At 43.7% G+C, this 10,147-nt stretch overlaps 1 non-coding gene across 1 annotated transcript; it reads left to right on the forward strand.

Moving 5' to 3' along the window:
• Positions 1 to 8,818: 8,818 nt before the first annotated feature.
• LOC127764836 (small nucleolar RNA Z247) lies at positions 8,819 to 8,957 on the forward strand. Its single transcript, XR_008015979.1, has one exon. It is a non-coding gene; the product is annotated as a small nucleolar RNA Z247 (small nucleolar RNA).
• The last annotated feature ends 1,190 nt before the right edge of the window (positions 8,958 to 10,147 follow it).

Raw genomic sequence — 10,147 nt, forward strand, 5'->3', positions numbered from 1 at the left:
AATCAAACCAATCTCACTTCACTTGCATGGTTTGGAGCATCTCCAACAGAATGGCCAAATGGCTCTCCAAACTAAAATTTGGCTAACTTAGGTAAAAAATGTGCTCCAACAGACTTGCTAACTGGATGGCCAAGCTATTTGGCTGGCTAAATTCCTCACCACACTAGCCAAAGTTGACCAGACAGGAGGGCTTGCCATCGGTGTGGGTCCCACACCCTCTCTCCTCTCTCTCTCTCTCCCCCTTTCCCCATCCCATCTGTTGCTCCCTCCCTGCCCGCCGCGCCATCCACCCGATGCCGCTGTCGCTGTCCTCCCAGCACCACAGTTGTCGTCCTCCTGGCGCCGCAGCCGTCGTCCATGGAGCCGAGTGAGAGGCGGCGTAGGGAGAAGATGCCCGTGGGGTCGAGCTGCACGGTTTGGTGGACCATGAGGTAGCGCAGCTCCTCCTCGAGAAGCGCCATGGCAAGCTGCACGACGACCCCGGTGGAGGAGGAGGACTCCTCGCCGCTGTAAGATCAAAGTGTGTTTTGATTCTTATTCTGTGATGAACAATTGGCATCTGTGATTATTGGTTTTGATATTTGGAGATTATCGTCGAAGTGGTTTTGGAGATAATCAATTTTCAGGTGATGATCGGATTCACTGTTATTTTATGTGTCCGGTCCGACCGGGCGGAGGTTGCCGGTCAGACCGGCGTTATGTGTGTGGTCAGACCGGCCCGGCCCGCGGTCTGACCGGCCGATGCTGTGTCGGTTTCGGTTTCGGGTTGTTTCTTTGGATATCCGTGATTGTTTCATGGTTATGGCTTCTAGATGGATACTAGATGGTCATGGTCATGGTTATCTCAAACTGCCCATGAGATTTGGGTTGCTTTGAGTAATTTTCATCAGGGTACAAATAGCATTAAAGAACTTCGTCGAGATCTTTTCAAAAAGGAGTACATTAAATTTGAAATGAAACCTGGAGAAGCTTTGGATGACTATCTTTCTCGGTTTAATATTCTCGTTTTAATAAAATTTTGAGTGATCTTAGATCTGTTGATTCTTCATATGATGCTAATTATCCACAATCTGAGATTTCTCGTCACTTTTTGAATGATCTTGACATGTCTATTTGGGAGATGAAAGTTATATCTATTCAGGAGTCTGTTAACATGTCTACTTTGACTTTGGATTCGTTTTACACAAAATTGAAAACTCATGAGATGAATATTCTTGCTCGTAAAGTCGATTCTAAGTCTAGTGCTTTGGTTTCGCCTTCGACTTCTTTGGATGTTGGTGCTTCTTCATCGAAGTCTTCTATTCTTGCTTTATTTAATGCCATGTCCGATGATCAGCTCGAACAGTTCGAGGAGGAGGACTTGGTTTTGTTATCTAACAAATTTTCTCGAGCTATGAAAAATGTTAGGAATAGGAAAAGAGGAGAACCGAATCGTTGTTTTGAGTGTGGAGCACTTGATCATCTTCACTCACATTGTCCTAAGCTTGGGAGAGGCAAGAAGGAAGATGATGGGAGAGTCAAAGAGGATGACATGAACAAGAAGAAGAACACAAAGGAGAAGAAGAAACATTGCATGCAGTGGTTAATCCAAGAAATCATAAAAGCTTTTGATGAATCGGAAGATGAAGATGAGAGCAAAGGTAAGCAAGTTGTTGATCTAGCTTTTATTGCTCGTAATGCAAATTCTGCTGTTGATGAATCTGATGACGATAATGAAGAAAAGCTTAGTTATGATCAATTAGAATATGCCGCTTACAAATTTGCTAAGAAACTTCAAACATGTTCTATTGTGCTTGATGAGAAGGATCATACTATTGAGATTCTTAATACTGAAATTCCTAGATTAAAATCTTTGATTCCTAATGATGATAATTGTCAATCTTGTGAAGTTTTATTTTCTGAAATTAATGCTTTGCGAGATGTCAATTCTGTTAATTGCAAGAAATTGGAATTTGAGATTGAAAAATATAAAAAGTTGGAGTCTTCTTTTGCTCTTGGATTTGCTTTATATGCTCGTGTTGTTGATGAGTTGATTTTGACAAAGAACGTTTTGAAAAAATACAAAGTTGCTTTTTGTGCAAGTTCTTTGGTCAATGCTTCATGTGCAAATAAGGCAAAACAAAACAATAGTGCTTTGATTTCTCAAGATTGTTGAAAGTGTGTTTTGAATGAGTTGAAGTTGAAAGATGCTTTAGAGCGTGTTAAACACATGGAAGAGATTGTTAAACAAGATGAGGTGTTTTCTTGCTCAACTTGTAGAAAACAAAAAGGTCTTTTGGATGCTTGCAAAAATTGTGCTATTCTTACTCATGAGGTTTCTTATTTGAAAAGTTCTTTGCAAAGATTTTCTGATGGTAAAAAGAATCTCAACATGATTCTTGATCAATCTAAAGTTAGCACACTCGTGGTTTAGGTTTTGATTCTTATGCTTATCATTCTAGACATCCTCCTACTGTTTTGGGGGTTGCTAGGAGAGGTGAAATTTTGATTGAAACTGAGCCTAAGAACACTGTGTTTAAATCTGCTGGCATCATGTCTTCTTTGAATGCATCTTCTTCGAAATCAAATATTGTGAATGGAAAACCTTCTATTGTTGCAAAACCATTAATTTCAAAACCATCTACTTCACAAACTTGTCATGAGAAGTATACTTGTTCTTTTTGTGGAAAAGATGGACATTTGGTTGGTTTTTGTTTTAGACTTGCCCATAAACAGAAAAAGGAAAGAGAAATTGCTTTCGCAAAACGACGTTGGCAAAAATCGAGTTTTAATTCGAGGACCACGGTTAGACCGACACTGACCAGTCGGTCAGACCGCAGTTGAACCGGCGGTCAGACCGGTTGCCAGGCCCGGTCAGACCGCAGGTACAGCGGCGGTCAGACCGGCCTCGGGGCAATTTTGTGCAAAATTCAACTCAGACTTTTGTGAAGCGAAAAGGTAAGTTTTCTGGTAAGTCTGATTCTGATTATGTAAGTGCATATGTACCTGCTGGTTCTACTGGTCGTGTAACTCAGTGTTGGATTCCAAAATTTCTTATTTCTAACCCCAACACGGAGGCTTCGACATCTTCTCGTTCGTAGGTATTTTGGCGGCATACTCCCCATGAGCATTCAATGTTGAGATGACGATTGCGTTTCATGGTAACATCAATTTACTTTTTGATTGACATAATTTTGGTCTACGATCTTGTTTATTAGCTTGTTCATATGCTAGTATTTGAGGTTGTAGTTTTGGTTAATACTATTGGATATATGTCAATTCTTGAGAATTTTGATGATACCATTGGCAATTGGATATCTTTTTCAAAATCTTTGATTTCTTCTTGATTTTTGTTCGGGGAGAATTGGAGGTTATTTTGAGGGGGAGTTAGTGCTTATTTGTGAATTCTTTGGCATGATTTGAGGGGGAGTTTGTACCTCATGGTTTTATCAAGCAATAATATGACAATGAGAAAAATTGAGAAAAAGAGAGCTTTATTTATGCATATGGTATTTTCTTCTGCATGCTAGCAATACTTTGAAGGTTTATTTGTTTCTAGCTTAGGTTGTATGTATTCTAGTCTTTTCATGAGATTTAGATTTTGCTTTTAAGGGAGATAATGCATGACACTTAAATTCTATACTTGAATTAAGAAAATATGCAATGTTGATGCTAGCATATGGTTTGATTTCTAAATGCTATATATGTATATGCTTTATTGAATTGTTATTCCTCAAATAGCTTTAATTGCTCATTGTAAAAAGAGAATAAAAAATATGAAAAAAAATGAATACCGAATCCTTGGAAACAGTCTTGACGACAAGGACGTATTCGATGTGAGCAAAATAATGGGTGTCGAATCTCTGGAAATAGTCTTGAGACAGGGACGTTCCCGGAATAAAAGAGAAAAAAATATGAGCAAAAAGGCTCAAGAAAAAGAAAAGGTTAAAAATTCTCTTGGTTGTTTTGTGCTAAAGGTTATTTGAGAAAGAGTGATAAATGCAATAGGTATATGTGTTTAGTGTTTATTTTTCAACCTATGTGCTTGTTAAGATGTTGCATTATAAATCGTATGAAATCATAAATTCTGATTGCTGATTCAAGCTTAATTGTAAAATCTTTGGTTCATGGTTATACTTTAATGCATGCTTGTTATGTTATAGATGGGTTTATCTTCTTTTTATTGCAACACATGATATGATATGTTATATGTATGTTAAGCTCTTATACATTAATGATCATAATTCCTATGCTTGATGAAATCATTGTCAAAAGGGGGAGAAGGAATATGAAAAATTTTTGGATTTTTGGGAGAAGAGAAGAGTTTTTGAGAAGAGCATGTTTTTGGTTCAACTGGGAATTTCTTTCTTTTAAAAAGGGGGAGAAGTTTTCTCTTGGATTTTTGAGCACGATGTGTACATTTGTACGAAGTGTGCTTTTTACCGCTTTTGTTTTTATTTTTCCAAACACCAAAACATTTTTTATGAGGTTTGCCAATGTGTTCATCAAGGGGGAGATTGTAAGATCAAAGTGTGTTTTGATTCTTATTCTGTGATGAACAATTGACATCTGTGATTATTGGTTTTGATATTTGGAGATTATCGTCGAAGTGGTTTTGGAGATAATCAATTTTCAGGTGATGATCGGGTTCACTGTTATTTTATGTGTCCGGTCCGACTAGGCGGAGGTTGCCGGTCAGACCGGCGCTATGTGTGCGGTCAGACCGGCCCGGCCCGCGGTCTGACCGGCCGATGCTGTGTCGGTTTCGGTTTCGGGTTGTTTCTTTGGATATCCGTGATTATTTCATGGTTATGGCTTCTAGATGGATACTATACGTATGTAATACTGTTGTTTGCTAACAATGAGTCAAGTTGGGGATAGCTTGGTCTCAGAATATGGTTTCTTTGTTTGTTTCATGTGTAGGTGACTCGATGCCTCGGGAGAGTATTTGCGCTGATGGACCGGGAGTCGGCTTGGTGGTAAGACGATGTCCGTGGTGGTCAGATATCATACGGGATACTAAGGCTAGAGTTGATGCACGTGGTTGGTGAAGATTCCATATGGCCTACGATGGAGGTATTGTGTGCGTATGGGATACGGAGTCGAATTCGGAAGGAATCCTAATTTGGTACGATTGGTTATGTAAAGTTTGTGTCTTGTACTAAAGAGTTTCCTAAGGTGTTTAGGACTCTTAGTATGAGTTTGGTTCGTGACTTTAGGCTGACTACCTCATGTATAAATAGAGGGGGAGCGTGAGGCTTCCCGGTATCACTTTTGAGAGCAATTGAGTTGCTAGTTTAGTTAGGGTTTCGAGTTTAGTCGAGATTTTTGTAAGGAGTGCTGTTGGTGCACTTTGTAAACACAGAGAGAAGCAATAAAGTTGTCATCTACTTTAAGAGTTCTTTGATTTGTGTTTCATCGGGTTCGGCGGTCTGACCGGCGACATACCGGCGGTCAGACCGGCGGCAGGCGGCGGTCAGACCGACGGAGGAGAGGCGGTCAGACCAGCGGTGACTTCACACGCGGCAGGCAATCTTCAGGTAGCTGGACCGGCGGATCAACACCAGTCAGACCGGCGGCACGAGCTCGGTCAGACCGGCGGATCAACCTCAGTCAGACCGATCTACATCGAATTCGAGGGTAACTTTTATTTCCGCTAAAAGTTTGGGTTTTTGGGTATATCAACCATTTACCTCCCCTCTGGTTGGCTTAGTTCTTATGGTTCGATCCTACAACCGCCACCGTCGCTGCCGCGCGCGAGGAGCTCGACGGCCGGTGCTTTCTCTGAGCTAAGCCAAATCGAGTGCCAAGTCCAAGAAAGGCACGAGAGGAGGAGGAAGAAGAAGAAAGAAGAAGAAGAAGAAGAAGAAGAAGAGCAGTCAGGGCACGGGGATCAGTGGCACGCCAATGTGGGCAGCTTCTTCTTCTTCGATGCGGCATCTGTTCCTGCTCTGCCGCCTCCTGGGCTTCTGCTTTGTGTTCACGGCGAGCCAGCAGCAGCAGTCGGACTCGTGCAGCAGCGCCGGCGTCGCGGTCGCGCATCTCGCCTTCCGCTGCCTGACCGTCGGGAAGCAGGAGGACTTCGTCCTTCGGGTGTGTATGCTACTGAATTTTGCAGTCCTACCAGTTATTGGAATTTTACTGCGTACCAATTTCATCTCGGTGAATTTTTTTATTTTGGATGTCATTGCCAATGCACGCCTGTAGAGTGCAAATTAACAGGCTTGGTAGTTAAATAGATTAGAGTTGAGTAATTAACAGGCTCGCGCGAGGTGCCGCGCCGTCGACTCGCGCGGGAGAAAGAGGAAGAAGGGGAGAGGAGGAAGAAGAAGAAGCAATTGACATGTGGGGACCCAGCGTCATAGACTTAAAATATAATGGGTGGATAGAGAGGCTATTGGAGCGAGTAACTAGTTTGACTAGCCAAATTAGATGGAGAGTTGGCTATAGGTGTTTGGAGAGTCTGATTTAGAGAGGCTGTTGGAGATGCTCTTATATATGCATTTCATTTTTGAAAGTTTTTTGGTAATTTATTCCAAAGAATGGGCTTCAAACATCTATTCAGCAATCATGGGCCTTAAAATGGCCCAAGTCCTATTCACGAGCGGAGATAAGCCTACAGTAGCTTGGGCTTGAGCCTTAGACTTGGGCTTGAATCCCCTTAAATCAACAAGCAATTTTTTTTTGAGAAAATCAATAACTCATTAGTTGAGCTATACTTGAGCACTAGGCTTTAATAATTTCTGGCTCCACCACTAGTCCATTTGTTATGTAAATGAGCCGATCGGTTCAATCTGTGCTGGTTCGATGGCTTTACAAGAAAACCGTCCAGTTTAGCTAGCTCACAAGACCGATTGGCTTGGTCTTGTGAACAAAGTGAGTCATCAAGGGTGCTAGTTTTGGTTTTTCCAATCCAACGGCCGGTTCAGTCCCATCTTCTTTACTATGCTCTCTTTCACTCTTAACCACCTACTCCATCCCAAAAGAAGCCAACCTACGCAAGGATGGACACTTCATAGTATAACGAATTTGGATATGATCCCATCCTTATCTAGGTTGGCTTTTTCTAGGACGGAGGGAGTATCATTTAATTAGCTATGACTATCTATAACATTTTCCTTTCATATATACTAGTTTTTTTTAATGTAATTACTTCCTCTGTTTCACAATGTAAGTCATTCTAGTATTTTTCACATACATATCTATTTAGATTCATTAACATCAATATAAATATAGGAAATGATAGAATGACTTACATTGTGGAACAGAGGGAGTATATAATTTCTTTTGGATGGAAGGAGTATTGTAGTTCACGAGATGTTAATTCCGAGATAGACAGACAGGAATGAGGGGGCATGGTCCACGGTACTGTGCCATAAGCGATCGCCAATTCCAACAAATGACAGACACTAGAGCAAAAATAGTGCTCACTGTCTTGTCCGTACCGTCCGTGGCAAAAATAATATTCTCTGGCGATCTATTGCAACACGTCAGGGCAGAGGGCAGGAAGAGCTATAGCACTGGCACTGCATGCCACAGCCGGCAGGTGCAGTAATCCACTCTAGCTCGCTCGCTCTGATCTCACCGTCAGATCGCAAAGGCGAAAGTGATGTTTGCTGTGCTGATCGATCGACTGTCCGAGCGAGTGCATAGTGTGGCCGGCTGAGCCGTTGGGTGGGCACACGGCCGGCCTTATCATCTTTTTGTCTTTGTGGCAATCGGCAAAAGACCATTTCTATGCGTCTCCACTTTGACTGTTTGACATGAGGCACCGGCGAAATTCTATGTCGAATCCCTGAATCATCAACTTGGTGATGTGCTGGTTGATTTTTACAAGGAAATAAATGCATGGGTACGTACGTCTTTCAAGTTGTCAGTATATATTCATATACTTCCTCTGCCCACAAATATATATAACGGTCATCCCAGAGGGCGACACGGGCGACGACCCTCACCCTCGCCGCCACCCCACCCCTCTCTCCCTCCCTCCCTCACTATCGCCTGAGCAGGCCGCCGAAAACCGCGCGGCTGCAACAACGGCAGTGGCTGGGCCTGCTTCACCACAAACTCACGGAGGATGCGGTCGGTGGTCGGCCAGATCCAGGGGGTGTTAAACAACCGAATGGATTGGATAGTGTTTCAGATAGAGATGATCCTAGTGATAGGATTAGATAACAGATGTAATCTTGTAGTTTGTTTTCTGTTTCCTTTCTTCTTGGTAAAGCTATAACAACCACATGTAATCGCCACGCCTGGGGTCTGTTCCCGGCTATATTAACACGGAACCGTGGTGCTGAGAGGCATCCACATTAATCTCAATTTACATGGTATCAGAGCCATCTTCCTCTCCTTCCTCATGGTGTCATCCTCATCTGTTGTTCCCTCTGCTCTGGCGTTCTCGCAGCCGGTGACAGAGAAGCTGTCCCGCGGCAACTTCTCGCTGTGGCGAGCTCAAGTCCTCGCGACGCTGCGGGGAGCCCAGATGGCTGGGTTCCTTGATGGAACCAAGGAGAAGCCATCTCCGACTATGATCGTGAAGAAGGACGAGAAGGACGTCACCATCGTCAATCCTGCCCATGCTGAATGGGTTGCACAAGAACAACAGGTGCTAAGTTACCTTCTGCTTTCACTCTCACGAGAAGTTCTCTCCCAGGTTGTAGCTGTCAACACTGCCGCTAGCGTGTGGGAGGCAATTGAGGGCATGTTTATGTCCCAATCCAGCGCGCGGGCCATCAACACAAGAATGGCTCTCGCTACAACGCAGAAAGGCAATCTTTCTATGATCAACTACGTCAACAAGATGTGCGGCCTAGCGGATGAGATGACCGCCGCCGGAAAAAAGCCCGACGATGAGGATCTAGTATCCTACATCCTCGCCGGGCTTGACTTCGATTACGACCCAATGGTTTCAGCGGTTGCAGCCCGCGTGGAACCAATCTCTGTCTCAGAGTTGATCACTCAATTGATCAGCTTCGAGCAACACCTGGAGCTTCGTCAAGGGATGGCACAGGCGAACGCCGCCATGCGTGGGCGCGACAATGGTGGATAACGTGGCCGCGGCCGCGGCAACGCCAATCCCGGTGGACGCGGCCCTGCTCAAGGTGGTCGCGGCGGGTCTGGCGGCAATCAAGAACGACCCAAGTGCCAACTCTGTGGCAAGCTTGGTCACACAGTGATCAAGTGCTTCAAACGCTTCGACACCTCCTTCACCGGGGAGGAAAAAGCTGCAAATGCTGCCACCACTTCGTATGGTATCGATACCAATTGGTATGTTGAAACCGGCGCCACGGACCACGTCACCGGCGAACTTGACATGCTGACGGTGCGGGACAAATACACCGGAAATGAACAAGTTCACGCTGTGAACGGAGCAGGTATGGAAATCTCATGCTACTGTTCCAATTCCTAGTGGTAACCTTGTTCTTAAAAATGTTCTCTATGTCCCGGAAGCCACCAAAAATTTAGTTTCTGCATCTCGATTAGCATTTGATAATGATGCCTTTGTTGAACTTCATCCCTATCATTTTTCCATTAAGGATCGGGACACAAGGAGGCTTCTGCATCGCGATAGATGTAAAGGACGTCTCTATCCCCTGAAGCCGTCCTCTTCTTCAGCCAACAAGAGTGCCTTTGGTGTCCACAGGATCTCTTCGACCCGGTGGCACGATCGCTTAGGTCATCCGTCATCCACTGTCGTCCGTCAAGTTCTTAGCAAAAATGATTTGCCTTTTGTTAGTGAGTTCAATAAAGACATCACTTGTGATGCATGTCAGCAAGGGAAGAGTCATCAACTTCTCTATCCTAAGTCTTTTAGTCGGTCTCAAGCTCCTTTAGAGCTTATTTTTTTAGATGTATGGGGTCCCGCTCCAACCTCAGTTGGCAGGCGTTCTTATTATGTTAGCTTTGTCGATGATTTTAGCAAGTTTACATGGATCTATCTTCTTAAGCGTAAATCTGAAGTTTTTCAATGCTTTCATGATTTTCAAAACCTTGTTGAGCGTCATTTTGATAAAAAGATCCTCGCTCTTCAAACCGATTGGGGTGGCGAGTATCAACGCCTCAACACGTTTTTTCAACGGATTGGCATCACTCACTATGTCTCTTGCTCCCATACACATCAACAAAACGGCGCCGCCAAACGAAAACACCGACATATTGTTGAAGTAGG

Source organism: Oryza glaberrima, chromosome 2, assembly GCF_000147395.1.
Source record: "Oryza glaberrima chromosome 2, OglaRS2, whole genome shotgun sequence".
Taxonomy (NCBI): domain Eukaryota; kingdom Viridiplantae; phylum Streptophyta; class Magnoliopsida; order Poales; family Poaceae; genus Oryza; species Oryza glaberrima.